This window comes from Amblyomma americanum, chromosome 1 (assembly GCF_052857255.1).
Source record: "Amblyomma americanum isolate KBUSLIRL-KWMA chromosome 1, ASM5285725v1, whole genome shotgun sequence".
Classification (NCBI taxonomy): domain Eukaryota; kingdom Metazoa; phylum Arthropoda; class Arachnida; order Ixodida; family Ixodidae; genus Amblyomma; species Amblyomma americanum.
Window position 1 is genome coordinate 393,979,347 of NC_135497.1, and position 20,224 is coordinate 393,999,570.

The 20,224-nt window shown below is 46.0% G+C and overlaps 1 protein-coding gene across 2 annotated transcripts in view; it reads left to right on the forward strand.

The window, feature by feature from the left end:
• The window catches only part of LOC144115726 (regulator of chromosome condensation-like), a 113,224-nt gene that overhangs the window by 31,940 nt on the left and 61,060 nt on the right, over positions 1–20,224 (forward strand). For both annotated transcript variants that reach the window (XM_077650208.1, XM_077650209.1), the window contains exons 3-7: positions 681–857; positions 3,395–3,572; positions 9,426–9,603; positions 17,880–17,972; positions 18,605–18,792. The gene's annotated coding sequence lies outside the window, so the exon portion shown is untranslated. The remainder of the gene's footprint in view (positions 1–680; positions 858–3,394; positions 3,573–9,425; positions 9,604–17,879; positions 17,973–18,604; positions 18,793–20,224) is intronic.

The following is a 20,224-nucleotide window of genomic DNA, read 5'->3' on the forward strand; positions in this document are numbered from 1 at the left end:
ATGATAAGAGACTCAAGATTGTGCCATGCTGATGTGTTCTTTTCTGTTGTCAATATCTTCACTTGACACCAGTTAATCTCGTAGCCGGTTTCTTGCACATGCTCGGCGATGGCGTTACATTTTTGGTTTCAGACGCCGTTCTGGTGCTTTCTCAGGCGTCTCATGAAGTCCTTTTTTTTCACCAATGTATATTGATTAGCAACCGGCGCAGTCAATTTTGTACACAATGCCTGGAAATCTTTCAAGAAGGAGCTAGTCCTTCACATTCACCAGTTCTGTTCACACCTTGCCAGCGGTGACTTGCGCGATGTTGATGCCATGCTTGCAGAAAATCTGTGCAAGCGCTTCGCTAATTCCTGCTACGTGTAGGACAGGAGCACGTTTTTCTTTTGGTTTTTTGGTGCTCTCGCTTTCTTCAGAGGCAGGATGTTTTGCTGGCATTCTTCTTTTGGTGTTCCTGATGAAGGAAAGTGGGTAGCCATTTCATTGCAGGTCGGACTCTATTCTTTTCATTTCGCTATTTTGATTGGAGTCTTGACTACAGACGTGTCTTGCACGGTTGATCAGGGAGACAACCACAGCCTGTTTGTGAGTGACTGGGTGAACAGAACCGAAATGTATCTTCCAGAGTGCCTGCGGTATGCGTTATAATCGGTCTATGCTGTATTGCGTTTCCACAGATAGCCTCTGGCAGCGACCATATGGTGATGCTGACAGCAGACGACAATTGGTGTCCAGGGCGTGTGCAGAGCAGGGACAGCTGGGATAGGTGGCTCCCATGTTCGCATCGCATGGTGGACGCAGCTCATCCACCTGCCTGCTTGAGCCTGGCACAGTGAGGGTGCAATGCCCCAGAGGTGAGTGGATACCGTGGTGTCCAGGAATGGGAGGCAGCCGTCGGTTTCTTCCTCACCAGTGAACTTGATTGATGGTTCAGTGTTGTTCAGGTGGTCCAGAAAAACGGCCGTGTGCTTGCGCTCTAGGACACAGAAGCAGTCGTCTACGTACCTTAGAAATATTTTTGGCCTTGGCTGGAAAGTGGTCAGGGCTTTGTTTTCAGTGACTTCCATCGTGATGTTTGCCGCTGGGACAGAGATTGCTGCTCCCATTGCTATGCCGAAACGCTGTTGGTAAAGGTTGCCATTATATGTAAATTAGGTTTTAGTGAGATAGAAGCGCAATAACTTGCATAGCTCTGCTGCGCCGAAAGGGGTTCGTTCTTGCCATGAGTCCTCATCTTCGAGGCATTGCCTGCAAGCTTCAACAGCCAGATTGACCGGTACGCTGGTAAACAGTGAGCAGACATCTAAAGAAACAAGCATGTCGTCTTCAGGGACAATGCCTTTTACCTTGTTGATAAAGTTGGACGACTTCTTGACGTTTGTTTCTGTATTTCCAGCCAGTGGAGCCAAAACATCGTGTAGGTACTGCGACAGTGAATGCACCGGAGACCTCCTGAAGTCTACAATTGGGCGTAGAGGGGCGCCTTCTTTATGAACCTATAGAAGCTCGTGTATGGCAGGTGCCGAGCCGTTCATACATAGTAGGTGATAGTAGAGGCGTTTCATGGATGGTGGAATGTCCTTGAAGACTTTTGCAAGCATTTTCTGAAGAGACGTCTGCACATTTGACGTGGGGTATTTTGGTAGTCTGCGATAGGTATTCTCGTCCTGCAGCAAGGCTTCCATTTATACCCGGTACGAAGAGTGGTCAAGGATTACCTTGACATTGCCTTTATCCGCAGATAGGATTGCAATTTGATCTTTTACCTATAGGCTACGAATTGCCGTGCGTTCATCTTGAGGCAGGGAGTAGTCAGGGGACGCCTTCATACGAGCTGCCTTCGCCCTAACTTCGTGTTGAACGCCTAGGTACAGTAATCGCACCACTCCTTCGACGGCACAAGCAGCCTTTCATGGGTTGGGAACTTTCCCTTGGTCGAAGTTCAAACCTCGGCTGAGTAAGTTGGCCTCAGCAGGTTTCAGACTAGGATAACAAGTTCTTTGTTTCGAAGATCATTGTTGACGTGGTGCCTGTTTTTTTTTTTCAACAAGAAATGCGCGCATCCTCTGTTCTTGTGATTTCGAGTTTTTTCTCTCTTGTGCGCATTTCCTGGTTGGAAACTAATTGAACGCTGGCAAGAATGTCAGAAGCAATGAACTCCAGCTCACGTTTTGCGAAGAACAATTCTGTTTCTAGGTGTTTCTTTGTTAGCTTGCATTCTTCTATCCGTGTTTGAAGCAGTTGACGTTCGGCCTTTGCGATGACTTGGAGACCGAAGCAGGTTCTGACAGGTTTCTTCAGACGCAATGATTTTGGGATAACTTGATTTTGGGATAACTTGAGAAAACGTGCAATTTAGGTTGAAGTGCAAATGCGTGCAGAATGCAGCGTGGCTCACGGAGATCCTTGCAAAACTACGAATTCTGGCGTTGGCCAGTTGTCCAAACTGATGGCACAGATTGATGTAGTCGAGGGTTTGACGGCATACCGTCTGGTGAGGAATCATGGCGATGAGAACTGGTCACTGGCCAAAGTCAGTAAGGATGCAAATACGTTTCGGGAGCACCACGGCTCTCTTGTTCACTATAAAGCAGTCGTCTCACGGATGTGTTCTTTTGTAGCACCCAGCAGTGTTTTTAATGATTTAGCATAGATAGGATGTAGAGTTCCGTCGTTCTTGTTTAGTGTGTTAGATAATGTCTGTATGATAAGAGACTCAAGATTCTGCCTTGCTGATGTGTTCCTTTCTGTTGTCAATATCTTTACTTGATCCCAGTTAATCTCGTGGCCGGTTTCTTGCACATGCTCGGCGATGGCGTTTGTTGTTACATTTCAGGTTTCAGACGTCGTTCTGGTGGTTTCTCTGGCATTTCCTTAAGTCCCTTTTTTCACCACTATATGTTGATGAGCAACCGGCACAGTAAATTTCATGCACAACGCATGGAAATCTTTCACGAGGGAGTTGTCCTTCACGTTCACCATTTCTGTTCGCACCTTGCCAGCGGGGACGTGCACGATGTTGACGACATGCTTGCGGAAAATACTTCCTAGCGCTTCACTAATTCCTGCTACGTATTCGACAGGAGCTCGTTTTCCTTCTGGTTTTTCGGTGCTCTCGCTTTCTTCAGAGGCAGGCTGTCTTGCTGGCCTTCTTCTTTTGGTGTTCCTGATGAAGGAAAGAGTGTAGCCATGTCTTCGCAGCTCGGTCTCTTTTCTTTTTAGTATTTCGCTCTTTAGATTAGCGTCTTGGCTGCAGACGTGTCTTGCACGGTTGATCAGGGAGACAACCACAGACCGTTTGTGAGTGACTTGGTGAACAGACCCAAATGTATCTTCCAGACTGCCCGCTGTATACACTATAAGCGGTCTGTGCTGTATTGTGTTTCTGCAGATAGCCTCTGGCAACGACATTGTGGTGATGCTGAGAGCGGACGGAAACTTGGTGACCATGGGATGTGCAGAGCAGGGACAGCTGGGACGAGTGGCTCCCATGTTCACATCACGTGGTGGATGCAGGTCATTCACCTGCCTGCTTGAGCCTGGCACAGTGAGGGTGCAATGCCCCACAGGTGAGTGGATACCGTGGTGTCCAGGAATGGGAGGCAGCCGTCGGTTTCTTCCTCAACAGTGAACTTGATTGATGGTTGATGGTTCAGTGGTGTTCAGGTGGTCCAGAAAAATTGCCGTGTGCTTGCGCTCTAGAACACTGAAGCAGTCGTCCATGTACCCGAGAAATATTTTTGGTCTCGGCTGGAAGTGGTTAGGTCTTTGTTTTCAATGACTTGCTGAGATGTTTGCCACTGGGACAAAGATTGCTGCTCCCATTGTTGTGCTGAAAGGCTTTTGGTAAAAGTTGCCATTATATGTAAAATCGGTTTTTTGGTTTCGGTGGTCGTTCTGGTGCTTTCTCAGGCATCTCCTGAAGTCTTTTTCACCAATATATATTGATGAGCAACCGGCGCAGTCAATTTTGTACAAAATGCCTGGAAATCTTTCACGAATGAGCTAGTCCTTCACGTTCACCAATTCTGTTCGCACCTTGCCAGCGGGGACGTATGCCGTAAAACCTCGACTACATGTACCACTTTGCTTCAATGTACGGCTTTGCTTGCAGTCTGTGGAGTGCAGCCATGCGCTCGTGTGTTCACATCAAGAATGGACGGTGCTGTACGTGCACTTACAAAACGACAGTAGTGGTTCAGGTCCTCCTTGTATTGGTCTTCGGTCATCTGTGCGGCACATCGCGAATCATAAAACCACTTTATGTGATGCATTTTAACCTTGCGGACTGCTCAGGAGACGTTTGCAGAGGTCGCTCCTGAGCCGAAAGAGCCCGGCGTCGTACTTGCTGCCGTGCAGAGACCCACGTCCATTCCCTCCTCTTGAAGATTTCGCGACATTCCGCAAGCGGCATCAGGAATACTTCAAATGCATATGCCACACAGTAAGGTTCACTGCGTGGGACTTGTGCTTTCGAGAAAAATTTTGGCATAGCTTTGCATATTTTTAGGCTACTTAATTTCTTGGCCCTGATTCACATGTAAGAAAATATTGGGTACTTTGTTGGAACTGAAGATACACGAAGTGCAGAAAAGCGCGAAGGAACTCTAACCGCTCTAGCTCTGCGGTGTGGTGGTCAACCATACATTGATGCGTTGTTGTCAGTGAGGCACCTTCTAGATGCCTTCTTGCGTATGCGGAATATAATTTAAAGTTGAAGAAGTTTTAATTCTCAATATAGGCATCCAAATTGTGATGTGTACCCTGTTACTGTTTTAACCCAGTACGTACTCTTCGTGTTGGAAATGCGTCACTTGTAGTGGTGGAATACTTTAATAAGAACATACATCCATTAATAAAACAGATAAATGGTGCATACCTCTGAAACTCACCTATAAAGCAGATATGTGATGGCTGACGAAAATGGTTCACTTTCAGTTGAGGACAAGTCTGAAAGCTAAAGAGAGAAAAATGATAGCTCAAAATTAAGATACATGAAGAGAGCAGAGTGTATCAAGGAACAAATGCGAGTTGATGACATCCTAGCTAAAATAAAGAAATGGGCTCGGAAAGGCCGTGTAATGTGAAGGGAAGATAATTTAATTAATGCATTAGAAGCTGTCCAAAACCGTGCCACTCGATTCATCCACTCTTCATACTCATATGACGTCAGCATTTCTTCATTGAAAGCATTATCAGGACTACCGCCCCTTTCGTTCTGTCATCGCATTTCAAGTCTCACCCTTTATCACAAATTATTTTATTCTTCACTCAATCGGTCACCGTATATCACAACTGCCGCACGCATATCTCACCGCACCAGTCATCCCCTACAAGTTGCCCGGCCGCCATCGCATACTGCCACCTTTTCTGCTTCATTTTTCTTTCGAGCAGCAACGGACTGGAACGGCCTACCCCGTGAAATTGTCTTCATCCTCTACTTTTCAAGAACATGTAACCGATCACCTTCAGTGCTAAATAATATTCGCTGTTTTGTTTGCTCATTTCATTAAAATCCCACCCCTTATGTAATACCCCCGATAAAAGGGGGCCTTTAAGGTAAATAAACTGAACTGTACTGAACCAATAGTCTTTAAATGTAACGGAATAGATAAAGGTTGGCGTAGCTGGTACAGGGCAGGGTTTATTTTAAAGAAGGTAGAGCCGTTTGTCCTGCAATTGACGTGAGGCTGATGATAACGTTAAAACAGCGGTCCGTATGATACGCTGACTGTAGGCATGTTTCAAATAATTAAAGACATGTTTCGAAGGGTTGAAGAAACGCATCGCTTCTAGCAGCGTTGAATTAGTGAGCAGATAGCAGAGCCAGCACGTATTAGTGGCCAAGAAGCCCCGTAAAACAAAACCACCGGGACGACACAAGCGCTTTCGTAGGATAGCTTCTGTATACATTACGCGAGTGGTGAAGTACCGTATAAACCGTATATAGGTCGAGTGGGAATATAGGTCGACCCCCTTACCTTGAAGTGAAGAAAATAGAAAAAATAGAGAAGCAAATATTGCCGAAACACATTTACTTGCATCGTCGGCTGTGTCCCTGGACCACCGGAGCAGCGACTTCACTCCGAACTTTCATCAGTGTCGTCGGAAGACGATTCCTTGTTGCTCACCGCCTCCCACAGTGCATCGTCCTCAGTTCCATTCAGCGTGTTGCTTATGCAGCACTTCTTGAAAGCCTTTTGCTCCATGGCATCTGGCAAAGAACGCCAGGCCGACAACACCCAGGTGTAGACGGTCGCAAGCGGAGGCCTTTGCAGGCGGCCCGTCGGCATCTTCGGATTGTCGCCGGACATTCACTCATTGTACTCCTGTCGCACTCTGTCCTTAAAGGGCTTGTTGAGTGCCACGTCAAGTGGCTGAAGGGTAGACGTGGCCGCGAAAGGCATCCAAAACCAGCGTGCTCCGATGACGATTCCACACCACAAGAATCCAATCAATCATCATAGCCTCGTCCACGTACCCTTTCTCATTCACGTGCACAACATTTGAAGGGAAGGCTTCCTTCAGCATGGTTTTCCTTTTGAAAATGACAAAAGGAGGCAACTTTCTGCCATCTGCCGTCCACGCAAGCATGACAGTAAAGCGCGAGTGCTCACTTCCTGTCGACAGAAGTTTTACTTCTTTGGCGCCGCGTTCGCTGACTGTGGTAGCCGAAGGCATATCAAACCAGACAGGGGTCTCGTCAGCGTTCGCAGTTTGTCCAAGCATGTAATCGTGCTCCTCTCGAAGCCGAATCACATACCGCTGGAAGCTGGCGATCTTATCGGTGAACTCCTCTGGCAGCTTCTGGCATATGGATGTGCGGCGACGGAGAGAAAATTCCTTGCGCCTCAAAAACGGCACACCCATGACTTCGGTGCACTGAACTCTTCTTGGTGTAGTCCAGCTTCCCGCGCAGGGTCCAAAGCTTTGCATTTAATGGAATGCACAGTCACGGGTAGTTACCGCGCACGAAGGTGCCGCACAAAGTCCGCAAGTGCGTCCTCAAGTTTTGGATGCACTGCACGACGTCCGCGAAAGGACATTTTGCTTGGCTTGCATGCGAACAACTTATCTTTTTGTCTGCGCCAATACCGCACGCTCTTCTCCGAAATGCCGAACATTCGCTTAGCGGCCATGTTCCCGTTCGCTTCAGCGAATTCTTGAAAGCCACTGTGAACTGCCTCCGCGTGCCGCTGGTACTCATTGCTAACATGGAATTGCGCACGAGGTCAAACAAAGCAGTGCACGCAAAGACCAACAATCCGGTGGCTCTGAACGAAAAGAAAACATCCGTTCGCGAACAGGCTCCGTGGGTTGCCAGACTGCGACTCACATTCTGCTAAGGCCGCTTTATAAGAGGAGGGGCGACTTTCGCTCGCTGTTTTTAGAAAAAATCTCGACATATATTCCGGTTTATACGGTACATGAAAACTTTCTATAAAACAACAAATACGCAGAACATAACTAGCGAACACGTTTTATAAAAGAGCACTTGTATTTGGTAATTACAGAATATTATTGGTTTCGGCAGTGGCGGTCCAAATTCGATGGAGGCGAAATTCTAAAGGCCCGTGCACTGTGCAATGTTGGTTCATGTTAAAGACCCCCAGGTGGTTGAAAATTCTTAAGCCCTAATTCATTACGGCATCTCTCATACATAGCCTGAGTCACAGTGGGGCATTAAACTATAAACCAAACCAGAATATTTTTTGCCTTCCTTGAGTGTGATTGGTAAAATTAGGCACTTGTGGCAGGTGGAGTGAAAAAAGCGGCACCCGTTCTAGTATCGGTAAATTTTTGTCTTTTCTTCTGCCTGAGCAAGAAATGTAAGAACAGGTTTCTAAAGAACCATGATACATATATACACCCAAGGGGGTACAGCCAGTCAAAGTGTGTGGTAAACCTTTTCTGTAAAATATTTGATGAAATATGTTAAAGATTGACATGTGAACATTCCATAGGGGAAACGGTGACATAATATCTTTTAACTCAAGACTCATGGCTGGGACGAAGCTGTGAATGGTGAAAAATATGTGTGTTTTGTGTTGTGTAAAGGAGTTTAAAATGTGAGCTTTACCACATGCTACTCCTGTCATTTGGGCGAAGTCTCGTCGCGGCTCTATTGCATAACTAGCACGGAGTCTTTCGGTGTTACTAAAATCTTTTTCATGAAAACAGCAGAAAAATGGTGCGACAGAAATTCCTGTGCTTGGCGAGACCATATCGTCATAACTACAGTTCTACAGTACTGCACATAATTTCGTTTCAACGCGGTGCAAAGCGCAGGATGCAGGATGAAGCACTGTAAAAGGACGTTGAGAAATCTTCCTGATCATGGCTACAAAATACTTGTACCATGTAAACGAGCAAGGGATCGCAAATGCGGCAGCCATGGAATGAGATTTCGCACCGAAAAACTCCTTTATCAGACACATTTGATACCTGCAGTGGCATTAACAAGCATGCTCAAATTCAAATCGTTTTCCTTCTTTCAAGCTCTCAATAAGGGGAAGGTCACTGCGAGCACGTTTCACGGGTGTGTTAAAAAGGAACTTAGCTTTTTCACTTGCATTTTCAATGATGCCGTAAAGAACATGTCAGGAGAATAACACTTTATCAGTGCAACGAACAAGCGTAAATGCACATTTCAGTGTAGAGCAGGTTCTAATTTTTCTATATACTTCTAAAATTTCATGCTTGTCTCCGTAATGGTCATTTCCAAACCCGCAGGCAAAATTCGAAATGAAGCAGGACAATATTGTCATCCAAGAAATTTTCATTTCCTAAGCGCTTGAAAAGAAAAATCAGCGACACATTATTCCTGCTCTCGGGAGGTCATATGGCCAGCTGTAGGGTGTTTTCGTAGCGTTCGTCAATGAAATACCATTCACTGTGCACGCTCAGGGATCAACTAACAAGAAGGGATCTTTTCAGCTATGTCGTTCGGCGCAGCCTATTTCGTACACAATGCCTGGAAATCTTTCACGAGGGAGTTTGTCCTTCACTTTCACCAGTTCTGTTCGCACCTTGCCAGGGGGGACGTGCGCGATGTTGACATGCTTGCGGAAAATACTTCCTAGCGCTTCACTAATTCTTGCTACGTATTCGACAAGAGCTCGTTTTCCTTCTGGTTTTTCGGTGCTCTCGCTTTCTTCAGAGACAGGGGTTTTGCTGGCATTCTTCTTTCGGTGTTCCTGATGAAGGAAAGAATGTAGCCGTGTCTCCGCAGCTCGGTCTCTTTTCTTTTTAGTATTTCGCTCTTTAGATTAGCGTCTTGGCTGCAGACGTGTCTTGCACGGTTGATCAGGGAGACAACCACAGACCGTTTGTGAGTGACTGGGTGAACAGACCCAAATGTATCTTCCAGAGTGCCCACTGTATACACTGTAAGTGGTCTGTGCTGTATTGTGTTTCCGCAGATAGCCTCTGGCAACGACATTGTGGTGATGCTGAGAGCGGACCGAAACTTGGTGACCATGCGGTGTGCAGAGCAGGGACAGCTGGGACGAGTGGCTCCCATGTTCACATCGCGTGGTGGACGCGGGTCATTCACCTGCCTGCTTGAGCCTGGCACAGTGAGGGTGCAACGCCCCACAGGTGAGTGTATACTGTGGTGTCCAGGAATGGGAGGCAGCCGTCGGTTTCTTCCTCAACTGTGAACTTGATTGATGGTTCAGTGGTGTTCAGGTGGTCCAGAAAAAGGGCTGTGTGCTTGCGCTCTAGAACACTGAAGCAGTCTTCCGCGCACCCGAGAAATATTATTGGTCTCGGCTGGAAAGTGGTTAAGGCTTTGTTTTCAATGACTTCTATCGTGATGTTCGCCGCTGGGACTGAGAATGCTCCTCTCATTGCTGTGCCGAAAATCTGTTGGTAAAAGTCGCCATTATATGTAAGATGGGTCTTAGCGAGACAGTAGCGCAATAAGTCTCATAGCTGTTCTGCTTCGAAAGTGGTCCCATCTTGCCATGAGTCCTCATCTTCGAGACTTTGCCTGCAAGCTTCAATGTCCAGGTTGACCGGTACGCTGGTAAAGAGTGATCAGAGATCGAAAGAAACAAGCATGCCGTTGTCTTCATGGATAATGGCTTTTACCTTGTTAAGGGGAGACACTGGTCTTAAAACAAAAATTTTATTAGAGATATTGTCACGAAATTGGGTATGCATATGTATTTCTTCGTTCTGTTTTCAAAAGCGTAATGAGTTTCAGCTTATCTCAATTACTTCTCTACTTTTGAGAAATTAACTGAAGCCTAATTAGGTAATTTCTTACGGGTCATTAAGACACTTTCCCTCAACATTTGTAGCCATAGCTGAAACCTGACATGAGCTATTCTATTTATATTGTTATTAAGGTACATCATCATTAGGGGTGTGCGAATATTCGATATTTCGAATACGAATCGAATATGTTTCATATTCGGTTCATATTCGTATTCGAGAAATGATATTCGTGATTTTCCGAATATTCGAAAATTCCCAAATACCCGGCAGCGATCGTATACCGCGCCGACTTTTGTTAATTTGATTGTGGCAAATGCGCAGTATCTGGGCAAATTATCTGAATATAGAGTTTAAAGTTCTAGGAAAACAATATAAAGGCCCTGTTCTCTTTCTTCTCCATGGTTTATCGCGTGGACCGATCGCATTCCGATGCCGCCAGGCTTGACCTTGTGCGCAATTCTGCAAGTGGGCTTTCCCACATACCACACGTGCTGCAAACATGATGGAGGACAACCCGCTTCTAACAATTGCAACGCGAAAGCACGTTAACCTTTTTTATCCTTCTGTAATGTGTTATCTAATTATTGCCTACACCTATGACATTCGTTTTTTCACCTTAACTCTCCGACCGTGACCACCGCCATCTTGTTTTGGTCAACTACGCTATGCGGAAAAGCCTACTTGCGGAATTTCACGTGAGGGTCCCGAAGGGGCGAGTCGAGGTGTCACAACAGGGCAAGCGATCCTGTAAAAATCCCACCTATTTATTGCATGGTGCACTGTAACCCATGCAGCTTTTAAGTGGGCGTAACGGCAGGCGTGACAACATTTGGAGGGCCCCGGTCACTAGGTCAAAAAAGTAACCTGGCCGCGTAGTTTTGGTTTCTGAGCTTTGCCACTCGCCCGTGGCAGTGGCAACTGTCGGTCCGTGCATTCGCCAGTAGTCCAATCTCAGCACCGTGCCGCTTTCAGACGCTGACTGACGCGTCGCTGGTCAATTTCTTTTTCCTTTTTAGAAGCAGTCTGGCCATTCCGATGTCAATGTGCATTCCCATCTCGCTTACGTTCGCAATGTCTTCCAGCATGCCGAAACTCGGTGCTCGTCACATGATTACAGGTGCTTTCACGATAGAGCCGCCTCATAAGACTACCGCATTTTCGTTAGTTTTTTTTTTTCGAGGCCGCGGGGCATTTTATAAATCGACCTTCGAATAACCCGGGCGTTTGTGTCGGTTCTTTGAACTTCGAATTAATGAGGTTTTACTAGCCATCATGCAGTGGTGGAACTGTTGCGCCGGTTGCGCCAAACTGCGCCAAATCAGAAATCCTGCTACATGCTGCTACAAAATCGATTTTTTGCCTACTTTTGCGCCACGTCTGCGCCAAAACGCCGCTGAATAACTCTGCCGAGAGCAGAACCGAAATTCACTGTCGCGGAACCCGACATCTGCCGGCAACACTGTTCAAAACCTGTGCTGATTGGAAGAAAATGGCGGGACGAAAGTGTCCATCTTCATCCATGCTTGTCATCGCTGCCGGAGGTCATCGCAGTTCACGAGGTCTCCGCCTTGATGGATGAGTTTAGTCTTTGTGTCTCGGAAGATATTAGCCAGACAATCCGAATGACTTGGCAAAATGACTTCTGGCAAAAATTTTTCGAACTCAAGCAAGACGATGGGGCTCGAAAATATCCCTTGTTGGCAGCACCCGTAAAAGCACTTCTGTGCCTCTCGCACAGCAATGCTCATTTGGAGAGGGGCTTCAGTGAAAATCAGCAAGTGCTGAGAGGGCGATCGTCCTTTTCAATACAAATTATAAATGGGCTTAGGTCTTTAATGACATATTGCCAGCGTTTCGGCCGAAATCCAGCTGCCATTCCCAAGACACAACGATTAATCGGAGCGCTGAAAGTATCGCGGAAGTGACAGCTGCAGTGGTTGGAGGCAGATGCAGCAGAGGAGATATGTGCAAAACAAGCAAAAGGCTGGTGTACCGCACAAGGACACCCAGAAAAGAGGTCAGAAGGAAGAGAAGGTACTGGAAAAGATCAGGCTGACCAGGAATATGATCACGAATGCCGAGCTGCTTTTCGCAACAGGCGTCAAGTCTAAAAATTTTGCAGATGTTGCAAGCCCTTCTGAAGATTGGACAGGAAAGGCTCGCAGCGGCACTGTCTGAGATGGAGTCATCAAGGAAAAAAAAGAAATAGTACCTTAATTTTGCAGTTCTAAGAATGGTATAATTTTTTATAGCTTTGTTGCATATCTCGTTATGTCGTCCATATGAATAAAAAAGGCTTTATTCTTAGCAAAATCTCCTGTTTGCATATTTTTGCAGCTTTTTAAGGAAAGAACAGAATTTAGACTGAATTTGGGATTGAAGCTTGTTTTTGCATGGCTATGGTCGTCATAAACACCGGAGCAATTGACTGTTCCAGAAATAAAACAAGCCTTCTTTATTTAAGTGCTTCGAGACATGAAATTTTGCTAAGAAAGTTTTTTTCCTCCTACAAAAGCTCAAATATCTGCTACAAAACTTGAAATTGCTGCTACAAACTGCAATTTCGTCTGCTACAATAGCTGCTACAAGAAGCCAGTTGTCAGTTCCACCACTGCATCGTGTTATTTTTGTTTCCAGTCCTGTCATGCTATGGATTTCATTTTGCCTGACCACGTTGCAGGTTGGATACTGTTATGCTGTTCAATTAAGTAGTATGCATTTCTGCGCACATCATGAATTTTTTTTATACGGTGCTCAGGCAGTGTAGTTTTGTTTATTGCAGTTGCAAAGGCCATTCACTATTTTGAAAAAAATATGAGCAGCAATGTTTGCTTGTTTATCTTTTCTGAATTTATTTTGTGTGCTGACCATATATTCGATATTCGATTCGATATTCGAAGCCATTTTTTTCTACATATTCCGATTCGATTCGTTTTTGAAAATTTCAGTATTCGCGCACCCCTAGAAAAATGTTCAATTATGTTGATGCATTACAAATCTAGAATATTAATTGCTGGTGTTATTGTTAACAAAATTGGATATGTTCACTTGGCCACATAATAGCATAGCTCCACATTTCAATTCTTTCTAAGGTCAACGGTGTAAAGTTTATTAAAAGTGCATCTTCAGAACATAATGAAAAGTTCCATAATGCTAGTGATGATGTCCAAAAACATGAACCTGCGAAAATCACATTTAACTTTTAGACACTGACTACTAAAAATTTTGGAGGAAATCTTGAGCAGTGGATTTCATTTAGATGTTCCCTATCCGTTTCCCTGCAAAGCAAAACAAAAAGTATTATTCCATCCATGGAAGCATTAATAACAAAAGTGTCGAAGGTGTAAGTGTGATGAAGTTGTAAAAAAAATGATTACTCATGAAGTTAATGTACCCGTTGGAATAAGTTCCCGCCCTTCTGCCGCCAGCCACTCGTACTCATGCCAGAGCAAGTCCTTGAATGGCTTGTTAATGCCAACGTCTGGGGGCTGCGGCTGCCCCGTCAGACCGCTGGGAATCACCAGCATATCTGTATCTTCATTTCGGAGCTCTGCCTTCACTTTCGCGGTAAGGCGGCCGCGAAATGAATCCAGCACGAGGAGGTTCGGATTGCAATTTTTGAGGGATGCCCCTGGCCTCAAAAGCCACACCCGGCGGTACCAGTCAATAACTAAGTCATTCGTCATAAAACCTTTTTCGTTCACTCGCACAATAACTCCTTTCGGGAACATTTCCTTTGGCATAGTTTTTCATTTGAAGACGATGTACGTTCGGAGCTTAGTGCCATCTGCCAAGCGTGATAGCATAACAGTGAACCGAAGTTTCTCGTTTCCTGTCGTGAGAAGCTTAACCTCCCGAGCTCCGCTCACGCTCACTGTTGTGTTGCTCGTCATGTCAAAGTAGACGGGAGTCTGGTCCGCATTGCCGATTTGACAAGCAGGTATCGCCGCGAGTCGCGGAGCTTGAGGTTGTGCCTATGGAAGGCGAGAACTTTCTCCTCGTAAGCAGCAGGCAGCTTCTGGCTGGCATACACTAGTACGCCGACGAAGAGAGAAGCCAGCCCTCCATAAATTTCGAAGCCCAAGCCCTGCTGGCTTTGAAGTCTGTTCGGAGTATTCCAGCTTCTGCAGCAAAGAGCAGGGCTTGTTGCGTGATCATTTCGCATGTCACTGGAAGGGACCGATCACGTATTTCGGTGACATACGCTGCAAGCTTGACCTCCAGCTCCAGAAAGCGTCCCGACTTCGCCCCGTGGAAACCTCTTCGCTTGGAGTCGCAATCGAAAATTTTGTCTCTCTGCTTTCACTACTCCCGCACCAACCATTCAGAAACGTCGAACTTGCGGCCCGCCGCGCATTTGTTGGTTTCTTCGGCGTAAATGATGGCCTCCCTCTTAAACGCTGCAGTGAATGAGTGCCGAATGCTTTTCAAACCTGGAGAGCTCATGGCGAAGCACGCGGCCGGCAGTCGAGTCAAAAGCACCAACTCGAAGCACTGCCAAACAAAGAGTAATCGGCGTCGGCTCTTCCAGCAAACATCGGCATTCCCCAGAATTGCCGCTGTCATGTATTGCGTAACCAACTGAAATAGTGGCTCTTCCATCAGCTAGCGACACTCCCGGGCACTGGCGCAGACTCCGCGATTGGAACAGCGGGACAGTGGCCCTTCCCGCGAGTGAAATGAAATGAAAGTGGTTTTGGGGGAAAGGAAGTGGTGCAGTATTTGTCTCAAATATTGGCGAAACCCAGTTGTAAAGGAAGAGATAAAGGAGGGAGTGAAAGAATAAAGGAAGAATGAGGTGCTGTAGTGAAGGGCTTCCGAATAATTTCGACCACCTGGGAATCTTTAACCTGCTGTACTGACATCGCACAGCTAACGGGCGCCTTTGCGTTTCGCTTTCATCGAAACGCTGCCGCCGCTGTCGGGTTCTGACCCGGGTATCCTGTTCAGTAGCACTGAACCATCGCGGTGGGTAACTATGTGTGCAGTAAAAATAAAAAGTGAGAAATCCTGGCCAAAAAGCCCGCGGAATACCTGAATGCTACGCTTGGAGCCGTAGAGCAAACAAAAACTTCTAACATCGCTGTAGCGTCCCTGATAGATTGTTTTTCTTGCTTTTATTGGCAGTTCAAGGTTTCGTTTCAAATGTAAGTCGACCCCCCACTTAGGAATTTTAAATTTCAAAAAAATTGTCGACTTACAATCGTGTACATACGGTATTCTGTACTTTGTCAGCACCATGGAATCTAAGAGCAGAAAAGCGCAAAGAAATTAGCCACTCTAGCTCTGCGGTGTCCCCGCCACTACGCTTCAAAGTGTAGTGGTCAACCATCCATGTGTGCATTGTCGTCAGTGAGGCGCCTTTTGCCAAATGGCGATTATAATTTCAAGTTGAAGAAGTATTTCTCAGTCTCGACATTCGAATTGTAATGTGTACCGGGCTACTGTTTTAACTCAATACATACTCTTTGTATTGGAGATGTATCACTTGTAGTGATGGAGTACCGTAATTAGAAAATACATCTATTAATACTGCAGATAAATAGTGCATACCTCCGGAACTCACCTACGGAGCAGATGTGTGATGGCTTACGAAAATGGTTCACCTTCAGTTGAGAACGCGGAAAGCTAAAGAAAGAATAATGATAGATTAAAGTTAAGATACACGAAGAGAGCAGAATGGATCAAGGAGCAGACGCGAGTTGATGACATCCTTGCCAAAATAAAGAAATGGGCACGGCCAGGCCATATAATGTCAAGGGAAGATAACCGATAGAGGGCGGTAGAAAGTTAGGTCGGAGGATGAGATGAAGCTTGCGATATAGAGTCGCCGCTGCTGGCACAGGGCAGGGTTTATTGGAAAGAAGCTGGTGGCGTTTGTCCTGCATTGGACGTGAGGCGGATGATATTAAAACATGCCGTACGATACGCTCCCTGTGGGCATGTTCAAAATAACGACATATTTGGAAGGGTAGAAGAAATGCACCGCTTCTAGCAGCTCTGAATTTTTGAGCACATTGCTGAGCCGGCACTTATTGGTGGCCAAGAAGCCCCATAAAGAAAACCACCGGCACGAGACAAGCGCTTTCGTAGGATAGCTTCCAATAGACATTACATGAGTGAAGTACATAAAAACTTTCTTTAAACAACAAATACGCAGAGCGTAACTAGCGAACACCTTTTATAGAAAACCAGTTGTATTGGGTAATTACAGAATATTTTTTGGCTGCAGCGGTCGAATTTCGATGGAGGTGAAATTGTAGAGGCCCGTGCACTGTACGATGTCAGTGCATGTCAAAGAGCCTCAGGTGGTCGAAATTTCCTAAGCCCTAATTCACTACGGCATCTCTTATAGTCTCAGTCGCTTTAGGGCGTTAAACCCCCTGAAACCATAAACAAAACCAGAATATTTTCAGCCTTCCTTGAGTGTGATTGGTGGAATTACGCACTTCTGGCAGGTGAAGTGACCAAAGCAGCACCTTCGCTAGTATCTGTACATTTGTATCTGCCTCTGCGTGAGCAAGACGTAAGAACAGGATGCTAGAGGACCTTCACAATACATATATCCACCTAGGCTGTACAGCCAGTCAAAGTGTGGTAAACCTTTTCTGGTAAAATATTGGACGAAATTTGTTAAAGCTATCGACATGTGGACATTCCACGGGGGAAACAGTGACATAATATCTCGTAACTCTAGACACCCACGGCTCTGGTGAAGCTGTTTATGGTGATGAATATGTGCATAGTGCGTTGTGTGTGTTTTGTGTTGTGTAAGGGAGTTGGAAAGGAGAGCTTTACCACATGTTGCTCAAGTGAATTGGGCGAAGTCTCTTCGTGGGTCTATTGCCTAAGTATAGCACTGAGTCTTTCGGTGCCACTGAAATCTTTCTCGTTAAAACAGCAGAAAAACGATGCAGCAGAAATTCCTGTGCTTGACGAGACCATATCTTCATAACTACAGTTCTACACTACTACACATAATTTCGCCAGTATCAACAAGATCAACGCGAAGCGCAGGATATAGGATGAAGCACTGTAAAAGGACGGTGAGATAGCTTCTTGATTATGGCTACAAAATACTAGTACAATGTAAACGAGCATCTGATTGCAAATGTGGCAGCCACGGAGTGAGAGAAAGCTTGGAAAACTCCTTCATCAGACATTTGATACCTGCAGTGGCATTTAGCAAGTGTCCTCAAAGTCAGATCATTCCCTTCTTTCAAGCTCTCAGGAAGGTGAAGGTCACTGCAAGCTTGTTTCACAGGCGTGTTAAAAAAAACTTAGCTTTTTCACAATGAGGCAGTAAAGAAATGTCAGGATAATAACACTATCAGTGCAACGAACGAGCATAAATGCACATTTCAGTGTAGAGCAATCTCCAACTTTTCTATACACTTCTAAAATTTCGTACTCGTCTCCATATTGGTCATTTCCAAGCCCGCAGTCAAAATTCGAAATGAATCAAGGCAATCTTGTCATCCAAGAAATTTTCATTTCCTAAGCGCTTGAAAAGAAAAATCAGCGACACAGTTAGTATTCCTGCTCTCGGGAGGTCATATTGCCAGCTGTTGGGTGTTTCTGTAGTGTTCGTCACTGAAATACCGATCACTGTGCACGCTCAGAGATGAACTAACAAGAAGGAATCTTTTCAGCTACGTCGTTCGCAGGAGTCAACCTTGACATCTCCTTCACGGGCGATATTCTGGGGCGAGCCCTTTCAACTGGGAGCAGCTCTGTTGCTACGGGTAAGTGAGCAATGTGTAATTTGTTCAATTTTCTCGCTTCTCGATCGGCACTCCTCTAGAGCTCCATAAACTCGTGAACGTGTAGTGCAGTAGGGTCATGCGGGGACCCAGAGACATGCGTGCCCGAAATCCCTTCTCTTTCTCTGTGCCTATTTCTTCGTCTCTCCTTTAGACCAATGTAGTCATAACAAAAACAATAATGATTTGTTCTTGTTGCTTCAGTGCCAAACAAATGATAGTAGAGACATAGATAAGCTGCAGAATTTTACGCATATAAGTTCTAGAACAAAATAGAACTGAAAAAAAATGAACCCGAAGGAGAGGCTAGCCGTAACTTTGTAACAATTCGGCACATTTCTTCTTCCTTGGTTATTCAGACATGCCTTTGATACGGCATCTGGCCTTGCCTGCTGTTTATCAGCGTTTGCTGGCGCCAGCTTAGACTGCAGCTGATAATGGAGTCAAAAGAATCAACCTCAATAAAAAGGGATATGACGCACATAGGAAAGCTTTTAATGGCTCCGTTGTAATTGGGGTAAACAAATCTCCCGCTATCATCACCACCACTATCGCCACCGCACCTCCTGGCGTTCGAACTGCGTGAAAAGCTGCGTACACGCTCTTGCTTTCAGGCTGCGTCTCTTGTGCGCTCCGCTACCATGAGTTGCCCAGCCGGCTTGACTCCAGGGGCCACACACAGCCTGGGTGTGGGACAACCGTGACTGCCAGGCTCAGCAGGAAGATGCGCGATGGCACGAGTTGAGGGAGTCAGAGGGCCACCTCCAAACCCGTCATCTCGACGCCGGCGTCTTTTCATCAGGTTCGTAGAAATACCCCTGCCACTTGTTCGTTCGGTACACTAGGATAAGAAATGCTTTTTTCTGCTCTTTAGAGCATACGTGCTATGTTTAATCCCTGCGGCAATTTCAGTGACATATTCACATTCCAGTCGTTTGTTCGTTCCTGTCGTGTCGTTAGTTCGGTCCTGTCGTGTTCAGTTCTTGCAGTTTCCTGAAAAAAAAAAACCTGTTGCTGCAGGTTGCCCGCATGAGATAATCGGAAGCTCAGAGCCGTGCCCCTGTCCCAGTATCATTAGAGCATCGAAATGTGCGCTTCGTTCAGTTGCAGTACCTGGGTCCTACAAGGTTTGCTCACGCACTGGGAGAGCAACCCATCAGAACCCACGAAAGCTACGAACCAATTCTGTGTGGATGCGCAGAACTGACACGCATGCTCAAGGGTGCGGATTTGACTGGCTCGTGCCGCTGAGCACTGGCACCTTGTCTGAGCTCCCATGGCCACTTGGTTTGAATGTCTGCAGGACGTCTCAAACATCCTTAGAACGTCCAAAGAAGTTTCAGTGCCCATTAGGAGTTTATGCTCTATATGTTTGTGGCAGCTCATCATCCACCCTAAAATTGTCTTGGGCCCACCGACCGAAGCTCAGTGGCACTACTGTCAGTCCAATCCACGTGTTCGTGCATTCGGGTTAAGTCAGCGGGCGGCGGTACATTTATAGGACATTCTCCTTTGATCTTGTGAGATATCCCTCTCCCCACTCTACATCTACATATCGCATCATGGCGTTCACGGAAAAGCTTCAACATTTTTTGCTCGATAGTTTACTGCGATTTCCACCATCTCTAGTGGCTAAGTACGATCAGTAAGCGTCCTGAACCTGGTCAAGGTGTTTTTGTCGTCTCATGAACAGGGTCCAATAGACTTCTGTTTTGATCGATGAAGTGTTTGCACGTGCCATATTTGGACTCGTGACATTTTCATAATTAGTTTTTGTTCTTATGTACCGAGTGAACGCCTCTTTGATTTAAATGCCGGAAGCTTCACGCGCCTCTCGAGCATTATTTGAGGGTGAACATGCGAGCGCGCTCTTGTGTGCCAGTGCAGCCGCTGCGGGCACATGACGAAGAAAACCGGCGCAGGTGTTGAGAGGCATATATTGGACACTTGTAGTCATCTGCGTGCTCTATTCAGTCGATGAGGCCAGTGCACCCTCGAGCGCTACAGCTGAGGATGCGAAGCACCTCCTCGTGGTTCCTCTGCGCATGTGCCACTTTGATAATTAGTACTGGTCACCGGCTAAACTCACTAAAGATGGAAAGACATTTTGAGAGCACTGCAGCTCCCTTGGTCACTCTGAAGCAATTGGTGCACGGATCCGTTCTTTTGTAGCACCCAGCAGCGTTTTTAATGATTTAGCATAGATAGGTTGTAGAGTTTCGTCTTTCCTGTTT